Source organism: Coregonus clupeaformis, chromosome 39, assembly GCF_020615455.1.
Source record: "Coregonus clupeaformis isolate EN_2021a chromosome 39, ASM2061545v1, whole genome shotgun sequence".
Classification (NCBI taxonomy): domain Eukaryota; kingdom Metazoa; phylum Chordata; class Actinopteri; order Salmoniformes; family Salmonidae; genus Coregonus; species Coregonus clupeaformis.
In genome coordinates, this window is record NC_059230.1 from 4719235 (window position 1) to 4729234 (window position 10000).

Here is a 10000-nt window from a genome sequence, read left to right on the forward strand (position 1 = left end):
CCAAGGATTACTATTCTCAAACTATACAGCAAATGCTCTGGCAAACAAACAGAAACCTGAAAACACCATCCAACCTGGAACTGAGTGAGTAATGTTTAGTATGAAGCTATTTTTCACTTTCAAAAACCAAGAAGAAAAATACATTACAATGATATATTTTATAAGGACTGAATGCTAAGGCTACCAAGCTTAAGCTTGCTACAAAGAGATACAATTTCAATTAGCACTGACGTGTGAAGTGAGAGGTGTCAAAGCCCTTGAGCCCAACAATGGCAGGAGAGTCGTACAGTCTACCCCAACTAGAGGCCTTAGAAGAGGCCTTAGAAGCACCCCCCCCACTGTTCAGAGGTCATTAAAATACAGTACCCTCTGAATGTAAAAAACGACAAGACACGAAAAGAGTACAAATTGAAACTTATTTTGGGGAAGCACGAGACACTTTTAGCTGATTTGTATAAAAATGGGAACATAAGCAACCTTATCTTCCACACAGACCATCCCCTGGCATGGCACAGTGCTATACTAGCACACTACCCCTTGTCACGCTCTGGTTCCGGGACGTTGTGAATGAACCAGGGTGTGTTTGTTTTGTTGGGTATTTGTTGTGGGGTTGGTTGTAAGGGTGTATTCGGTTGGTTGTGTTTTGGGTGTGTTTATTGTGGTGTCGTGTGACTCCCAATCGGAGGTAACGAGTGTCAGCTGTCGGCTCGTTATCTCTGATTGGGAGCCATATTTATTCTGTCTGTGTTCTCATGTGGGTTGTGGGTTTTTGTTCTTTGTTCTGTAGTTGGAACTGTTGGACTTCACGAATCGTTCTGTTTCTTGTTTTGTTCGTGCACTTTATAAATAAAGTCATGTTCGTTCAACGCGCTGCGTATTGGTCTGCTCCCTTTAAAGACGATCGTGACAGAAAAACCCACCACAAGAGGACCAAGCAGCGTAACAAGCGGCAACAGGACCTACCTACACAGGATTTATGGACGCCTCCAAAGGATTCCTGGACATGGGAGGAGATACGGGCTGGAAAGGGTCCTTGGGCACAACCGGAGGAATATCACCGCCCTCGTGAAGAGCTGGAGGCAGCTAAAGCCGAGAGGAGGTGGTATGAGGAGGCAGCACGGAGTCGAGGCTGGAAGCCCGAGAGTATTACCCAAAAATTTCTTGGGGGGGGGCTAGAAGGGAGTGTGGCGAAGTCAGGTAGGAGACCTGCGCCTACTCCCTGGACTGACCGTGGAGAGCGAGAGTACGGGCAGACACCGTGTTACGCAGTAGAGCGCATGGTGTCTCCTGTACGCAGGCATAGCCCGGTAAGGTACATTCCAGCTCCACGTATCGGCCGGGCTAGATTGAGCATTGAGCCGGAGGTCATGAAGCCGGCCCTACGCATCAAGCCACCAGTGCGTCTCCTCGGGCCGGCTTACATGGCACCTGCCTTACGCATGGTGTCCCCGGTTCGCCCACATAGCCCGGTGCACGGGTTATTCCTCCCTTCCCGTACTGGTCGGGCGACGGGGAGTATACAACCAGGTAAGGTTGGGCAGGCTCAGTGCTCAAGGGAGCCAGTACGCCTGCACGGTCCGGTATTTCCGGCGCCACCTCTCCGCTCCAGCCCAGTACCACCAGTGCCTACACCACGCACCAAGCCTCCTGTGTGTCCCCAGAGTCCTGTGCGTCCTGTTGCTGCTTCCCGCACTAGCCCTGCGATGCGTGTCCTCAGCCCGGTACCTCCAGTTCCGGCACCACGCATCAGGCCTACGGTGCGTCCCCAGGGCCAAGCATGCCCTGTTGCTGCTTCCCGCACTAGCCCTGAGATGCGTGTCCTCAGCCCGGTACCTCCAGTTCCGGCACCACGCATCAGGCCTACGGTGCGTCTCGGCCGGCCAGAGTCTGCCGCCTGCCCTACGGCGCCTGAACTGTCCGTCTGCCCAACGCCCGTCTGAACTGCCCGTCTGCCCAACGGCGCCTGAACTGCCCGTCTGCCCAACGCCGTCTGAACTGTCCGTCTGCCAAGCGGCGCAGGGAACTGCCCGTCTGCCATGAGCCTGCAAAGCCGCCCGTCTGCCATGAGCCTTCAGAGCCGTCCGCCAGACCGGAGCCGCTAGAGCTCTCCGCCAGACAGGAGCAGCCAGAGCCTTCCGCCAGACAGGATCAGCCAGAGCCTTCCGCCAGACAGGAGCAGCCAGAGCCTTCCGCCAGACAGGATCAGCCAGAGCCTTCCGCCAGACAGGAGCAGCCAGAGCCTTCCGCCAGACAGGATCAGCCAGAGCCTTCCGCCAGACAGGATCAGCCAGAGCCTTCCGCCAGACAGGATCAGCCAGAGCCTTCCGCCAGACAGGATCAGCCAGAGCCTTCCGCCAGACAGGATCAGCCAGAGCCTTCCGCCAGACAGGATCAGCCAGAGCCTTCCGCCAGACAGGATCAGCCAGAGCCTTCTGCCAGACAGGATCAGCCAGAGCCTTCCGCCAGCCAGGATCCGCCAGAGCCGTCCAGCCAGGATCCGCCAGAGCCATCCAGCCAGGATCCGCCAGAGCCAGCCAGCCAGGATCTGCCCCTCAGTCCGGTGCTGCCCCTTAGTCAGGTACTGTCCCTTAGCCCGGTGCTGCCCCTTAGTCCGGTGCTGCCCCTTAGTCAGGTGCTGTCCCTTAGTCCGGTGCTGCCTATTAAGCAGTTTGTGACTGTGGTGGGGTGGGGATCACGACCGGGGCCAGAGCCGCCACCGTGGACAGACGCCCACCCAGACCCTCCCCTAGTCTTTATGTTGGTGCGTCCGGGGTTCGCACCTTTAGGGGGGGGTACTGTCACGCTCTGGTTCCGGGACGTTGTGAATGAACCAGGGTGTGTTTGTTTTGTTGGGTATTTGTTGTGGGGTTGGTTGTAAGGGTGTATTCGGTTGGTTGTGTTTTGGGTGTGTTTATTGTGGTGTCGTGTGACTCCCAATCGGAGGTAACGAGTGTCAGCTGTCGGCTCGTTATCTCTGATTGGGAGCCATATTTATTCTGTCTGTGTTCTCATGTGGGTTGTGGGTTTTTGTTCTTTGTTCTGTAGTTGGAACTGTTGGACTTCACGAATCGTTCTGTTTCTTGTTTTGTTCGTGCACTTTATAAATAAAGTCATGTTCGTTCAACGCGCTGCGTATTGGTCTGCTCCCTTTAAAGACGATCGTGACACCCCTATGTTAAGAGGGGGGGTGTTAGCGACGGGTGGAAACTCAGGATACTAGACAACGAGGACTCTGAGTCGTCTAATATTAATCTCTATAAATCTGGAACCGTTTTGGTTCAAGGCAACACCAAACAGTTCCAGCTGGACTTTCACCTAATCAAAGAAATAGCTCAGCAGGAGAAGCTCTCCCTTGAGAAAGATACCCCTACCCCGAGCGGGTCAGACCAGACCTCTTCATTAAATAACCCCACAGACGAGCAACCCCAAGCAGAAAGTCAACTTCCCAGCACAGAGTACTACTCCCTCATTGAAATGAAGGATAAATTCACCCAGCTGGAGGTAAGGCAGGTGGAGCTGGAACAGCAGGTGAACACACTCCAGTCAGCACAGACCCAGACAACAGTCCAGCACAACAACACCCCCTCAACCAGACCTGGAGAGCTGGAGGTGGAGAGAGACATGTCTGCACTCTGGACTGTGGTGAGACAACATCAACAGGAGAAAGAGCAGGAGCAGGAGAAGAACAGAGCATTAGAGGAGAGGATCAGAGTGCTGGAGGAGAAGATGAGAATGATGACGGGTGACATAGAACAACCCATTAGAGAACAGCCCACCTCAGATCCTGGCCAAAGTCTCGACACCGCAGCAGAACAGTACACCCTAGACCCTGACCATAGCCTCGACATCACACACAGACAAACAAATGAAGAACCCCAAGCCCTGGGGACCCCAACCCCTCTGAGCAACCCCCCAGTCAGACACCCTGATAGCCCTCATGACGACCCCCCCACACCCACTGAGGACATACACAAGCCACAGATTGTACTCCTTATGGACTCAAACGGGAAATACATACAAGAAAATAAACTTTTTCCAAAACACACAGTGTCTAAACTCTGGTGTCCAAACACCCAGCGCGCCCTAGACCTTCTGTCTGAGGACCGACTAGGATCACCCAGCCACATAATAATACACACAGGCACAAACGACCTGAGAACACAGCAGGAAAGGGTGGCCACATCACTCAAGGGAGTGATAGAAAAAGCTTCTTCTACTTTCCCCAACGCACAAGTGGTTATCTCAACCCTGCTACCACGAAAAGACTTCCACCCTGCTACCATACAGCGGGTAAACGCAAGTATTTCCCGTGACTGTGCATCAAAACCAAATGTCTTCCTGGCCCACCACTCCACCCTGGACGTGAACAGCCTTTATGACCAGGTCCACCTATACAAGGCAGCAGTGCCCACCTTCGCCCGGACCCTTAAGGATATCGCCCTCAACCGCAGACCCAACACCTCACACAGGAGCAACAGATCAACAGACACCCCGCCCAGACCAGCGAGACACTCTCCCAGACCTGCGGGATCCCCCCCAGGACCTACACATAGAGGACCCCGCAGAGAGGACCTACATCCAGACCACAGCACCATCAACCACATCTACACCCCCCACCCCCACCAATTAACTCCCCCAAGTCAACCATGCCCACACCCCATTTAGGCCCCCTCAGATCAGACCTATGCCCCTCCTACCCACCCCAAGCCCCCACTCCCACAAAGAGGGCCTCAACATGAAAGTCACACATACGCCCAGGCCGTGAGCAGGCAAACAGGCCCAACACCCACTCTTACACTAGCCCAAGCCAATGGCATGTACCAGATGCTCAGCAGGCTCTGCTCACAATTACTGGCCTGAGGCCAAACCACACAACCAACAACATTAGACACTTTATGGAACACAAAGCCTTCACTATTTCATCCTGGAATAGGCCTGAGGTCTGAGGTCATCTGCCTTTGGCCTAAAGAGCAGGAATCTGGACTTCACCAAAGAAATCGGAAATACAGACATTGTCATCCTACAAGAAACATGGTATAGAGGAGACGGACCCACTGGTTGCCCTCTAGGTTACAGAGAGCTGGTAGTCCCATCCACCAAACTACCAGGTGTGAAACAGGGAAGGGACTCAGGGGGTATGCTAATTTGGTATAGAGCAGACCTAACTCACTCTATTAAATTAATCAAAACAGGAACATTTTACATTTGGTTAGAAATTCAAAAGGAAATTATCTCAACTGAGAAAAATGTCCTCCCTGTGTGCTACCTATATCCCCCACTAGAATCCCCATACTTTAATGAAGACAGTTTCTCCATCCTGGAGGGGGGAAATCAATAATTTCAGACCCAGGGACATGTACTAGTCTGTGGCGACCTAAATGCCAGAACTGGACAAGAACCTGACACCCTCAGCACACAGGGGGACAAACACCTACCTGGAGGTGACAGCATTCCCTCCCCCATATGCCCCCCTAGGCACAACTACGACAACATAACCAACAAAAATGGGTCACGACTCCTGCAGCTCTGTCGCACACTGGGTATGTACATAGTCAATGGTAGGCTTCGAGGGGACTCCTATGGTAGGTACACCTATAGCTCATCTCTTGGCAGTAGTACTGTAGCAAATGCTCTGGCAAACAAACAAAAACCTGAAAACACCATCCAACCTGGAACTGAGTGAGTAATGTTTAGTCTGAAGCTATTTTTTACTTTCAAAAACCAAGAAGGAAAATACATTACAATTATATAGTTTACTTTATAAGGACTGAATGCTAAGGCTACCAAGCTTGTTAGGACAAAGAGATACAACTTCAATTAGCACTGAGGTGTGAAGTCAATGGTAGGCTTCGAGGGGACTCCTATGGTAGGTACACCTATAGCTCATCTCTTGGCAGTAGTACTGTAGACTACTTTATCACTGACCTCAACCCAGAGTCTCTCAGAGCGTTCACAGTCAGCCCACTGACACCCCTATCAGATCACAGCAAAATCACAGTCTACTTGAACAGAGCAATACTCAATCATGAGGCATCAAAGCCAATGTAACTGAATGATATGAAGAAATGCTATAGATGGAAGGAAAGTAGTTTGTAAACCTAACAAAAAAACATTAGGCAACAACAAATTCAATCCCTTTTAGACAACTTCCTGGACAAAACGTTCCACTGTAATAGTGAAGGTAACCTAAGAAAGAAATTGAGAAACCTATCCAACCGAAAACATAGAGACCCAGAAAACCTGAGCCTACGCCTTCACTATGGTGAATCACTAAAACAATACAGAAATACACTACGGAAAAGAAGGAACAGCACGTCAGAAATCAGATCAATGTAATTGAAGAATCCATAGACTCTAACCACTTCTGGGAAAATTGGAAAACACTAAACAAACAACAACACGAAGAGCTATCTATCCAAAACGGAGATGTATGGGTAAACCACTTCTCCAATCTTTTTGGCCCTGTAACAAAGAAAAAAACTGCAAAAAAATATACATCATCAAATGCAAATCTTAGAATCAACTATTAAAGACTACCAGAACCCACTGGATTCTCCAATTACATTGAATGAACTACAGGACAAAATACAAACCCTCCAACCCAAAAAGGCCTGTGGTGTTGATGGTATCCTCCATGAAATGATAAAATATACAGAACACAAATTCCAATTGGCTATACTTAAACTCTTTAACATCATCCTTAGCTCTGGCATCTTCCCCAATATTTGGAACCAAGGACTGATCACCCCAATCCACAAAAGTGGAGACAAATTTGACCCCAATAACTACCGTGGGATATGCGTCAACAGCAACCTTGGGAGAATCCTCTACATTATCATTAACAGCAGACTAGTTCATTTCCTCAGTGAAAACAATGTACTGAGCAGATGTCAAATTGGCTTTTTACCAAATTACCGTACGACAGACCACGTATTCACCCTGCACACCCTAATTGACAAAAAACAAACCAAAACAAAGGCAAAGTCTTCTCCTGCTTTGTTGATTTGAAAAAAGCTTTTGACTCAATTTGGGATGAGGGTCTGCTATACAAATTGATGGAAAGTGGGGTTGGGGGAAAAACATATGACGTTATAAAATCCATGTACACAAACAACAAGTGTGCGGTTAAAATTGGTTAAAAAAACACAGACATTTCTTTCCACAGGGCCATGGGGTGAGACAGAGATGCAGTTTAAGCCCCACCCTCTTCAACATATATATCAACGAATTGGCGAGGGCACTAGAACAGTCTACAGCACCCGGCCTCACCCTACTAGAATCTGAAGTCAAATGTCTAATGTTTGCTGATGATCTGGTGCTTCTTTCCCCAACCAAGGAGGGCTTACAGCAGCACTTAGATCTATCTCCAAGCAAGGCAATGTAGATCTTCTGCACAGATGCTGTCAGACCTGGGCCCTGACAGTAAATCTCAGTAAGACAAAAACAATGGTGTTCCAAAAAAGGTCCAGTTGCCAGGACCACAAATACAAATTTCATCTAGACACTGTTGCCCTAGAGCACATAAAAAACTATACATACCTCGGCCTAAACATCAGCGCCACAGGTAATTGCCACAAAGCTGTGAACGATCTGAGAGACAAGGCAAGAAGGGCCTTCTATGCCATCAAAAGGAACATAAAATTCGACATAGCAGTTAGGATCTGGCCAAAAATACTTGAATCAGTTATAGAACCCATTGCCCTTTATGGTTGTGAGGTCTGGGGTCCGCTCACCAACCAAGAATTCACAAAATGGGACAAACACCAAATTGAAACTGCATGCAGAATTCTGCAAAAATATCCTTTGTGTACAATCGTGGTCAAAAGTTTTGAGAATGACACAAGTATTGGTCTCCACAAAGTTTGCTGCTTCAGTGTTCTTAGATCTTTATGTCAGTAGTTACTATGGTATACTGAAGTATAATTACAAGCATTCCATAAGTGTCAAAGGCTTTCATTGACTATGACATTCAGTTTATGCAAAGAGTCAATATTTGCAGTGTTGACCCTTCTTTTTCAAGACCTCTGCAAACCGCCCTGGCATGCTGTCAATTAACTTCTGGGCCACATCCTGACTGATGGCAGCCCATTCTTGTCAGAAGTTGTGGGGTTTTGTTTGTCCACCCGCCTCTTGAGATCGACCACAAGTTCTCAGTGGGATTAAGGTCTGGGGAGTTTCCTGGCCATGGACCCAAAATATCGATGTTTTGTTCCCCGAGCCACTTAGTTATCACTTTTGCCTTATGGCAAGGTGCTCCATCATGCTGGAAAAGGCATTGGTCATCACCAAACTGTTCTTGGACGGTTGGGAGAAGTTGCTCTTGGAGGATGTGTTGGTACCATTCTTTATTCATGGCTGTGTTCTTAGGCAAAATTGTGAGTGAGCCCACTCCCTTGGCTGAGAAGCAACCCCACACATGAATGGATGCTTTACTGTTGGCATGACACAGGACTGATGGTAGCGCTCACCTTGTCTTCTCCGGACAAGCTTTTTTCCGGATGGCTCAAACATTCGGAAAGGGGATTCATCAGAGAAAATGACTCTACCCCAGTCCTCAGCAGTCCAATCCCTGTACCTTTTGCAGAATATCAGTCTGTCCCTGATGTTTTTCCTGGAGAGAAGTGGCTTCTTTGCTGCCCTTCTTGACACCAGGCCATCCTCCAAAAGTCTTCACCTCACTGTGCGTGCAGATGCACTCACACCTGCCTGCTGCCATTCCTGAGCAAGCTCTGCACTTGTGGTGCCCCGCAGCTGTATCAACTTTAGGAGACGGTCCTGGCGCTTGCTGGACTTTCTTGTGCGCCCTGATGCCTTCTTCACAACAATTGAACCTCTCTCCTTGAAGTTCTTGATGATCCGATAAATGGTTGATTTAGGTGCAATCTTACTAGCAGCAATATCGTTGCCTGTGAAGCCCTTTTTGTGCAAAGCAATGATGACGGCACGTGTTTCCTTGCAGGTAACCATGGTTAACAGAGGAAGAACAATGATTTCAAGCACCACCTTCCTTTTAAAGCTTCCATTCTGTTATTCTGACTCAATCAGCATGACAGAGGGATCTCCAGCCTTGTCCTCGTCAACACTCTCACCTGTGTTAACGAGACAATCACTGACATGATGTCAGCTGGTCATTTTGTGGCAGGGCTAAAATGCAGTGGAAATGTTTTTTGGGGATTAAGTTCATTTTCATGGCAAAGAGGGACTTTGCAATTAATTGCAATTCATCTGATCACTCTTCGTGACATTCTGGAGTATATGCAAATTGCCATCATCAACACTGAGGCAGCAAACTTTGTGGAGACCAATACTTGTGTCATTCTCAAAACTGACCACGACTGTACAACGAAAACCACCAAAGAATGCATGCAGAGCAGAATTAGGCCGATACCCGCTAATGATAAAAATACAGAAAAGAGCAGTTAAATTCTATAACCACTTAAATGGAAGCTTCCTTAACAAAGCCATCACCTACAGAGATATTAACCTGGAGAAGAGTCCCCTAAGTAAGCTGGTCCTGGGTTTCTGCTCACAAACACAAACAGACCGCACAGAGCCCCAGGACAACAACACAATTAGACCCAACCAAATCATGAGAAAACAAAAAGAGAATTACTTGACACATTGGAAAGAATTAACAAAAAAACAGAGCAAACTAGAATGCTATTTGGCCCTAAACAGAAAGTATACAGTGGCAGAATACCTGACCACTGTGACTGACCCAAACTTAAGGAAAGCTTTGAGTATGTACAGACTCAGTGAGCATAGCCTTGCAATATTGAAAGGCCGCCGTAGGCAGACCTGGCTCTCAAGAGAAGACAGGCTAATTGCACACTGCCCACAAAATGAGGTGGAAACTGAGCTGCACTTCCTAACCTCCTGCCAAATGTATGACCATATTAGAGACATATTTCCCTCAGATTACACAGACAGATCCACAAAGATTTTGAAAACCAACCCAATTTTGATAAACTCCCATATCTACTGGGTGAAATACCACAGT

General features: G+C 48.4%; 1 protein-coding gene across 9 annotated transcripts in view; it reads right to left on the minus strand.

Moving 5' to 3' along the window:
- Positions 1-10000, minus strand: part of dysf (dysferlin, limb girdle muscular dystrophy 2B (autosomal recessive)) — a 145388-nt gene that overhangs the window by 99191 nt on the left and 36197 nt on the right. The window lies entirely within an intron of this gene.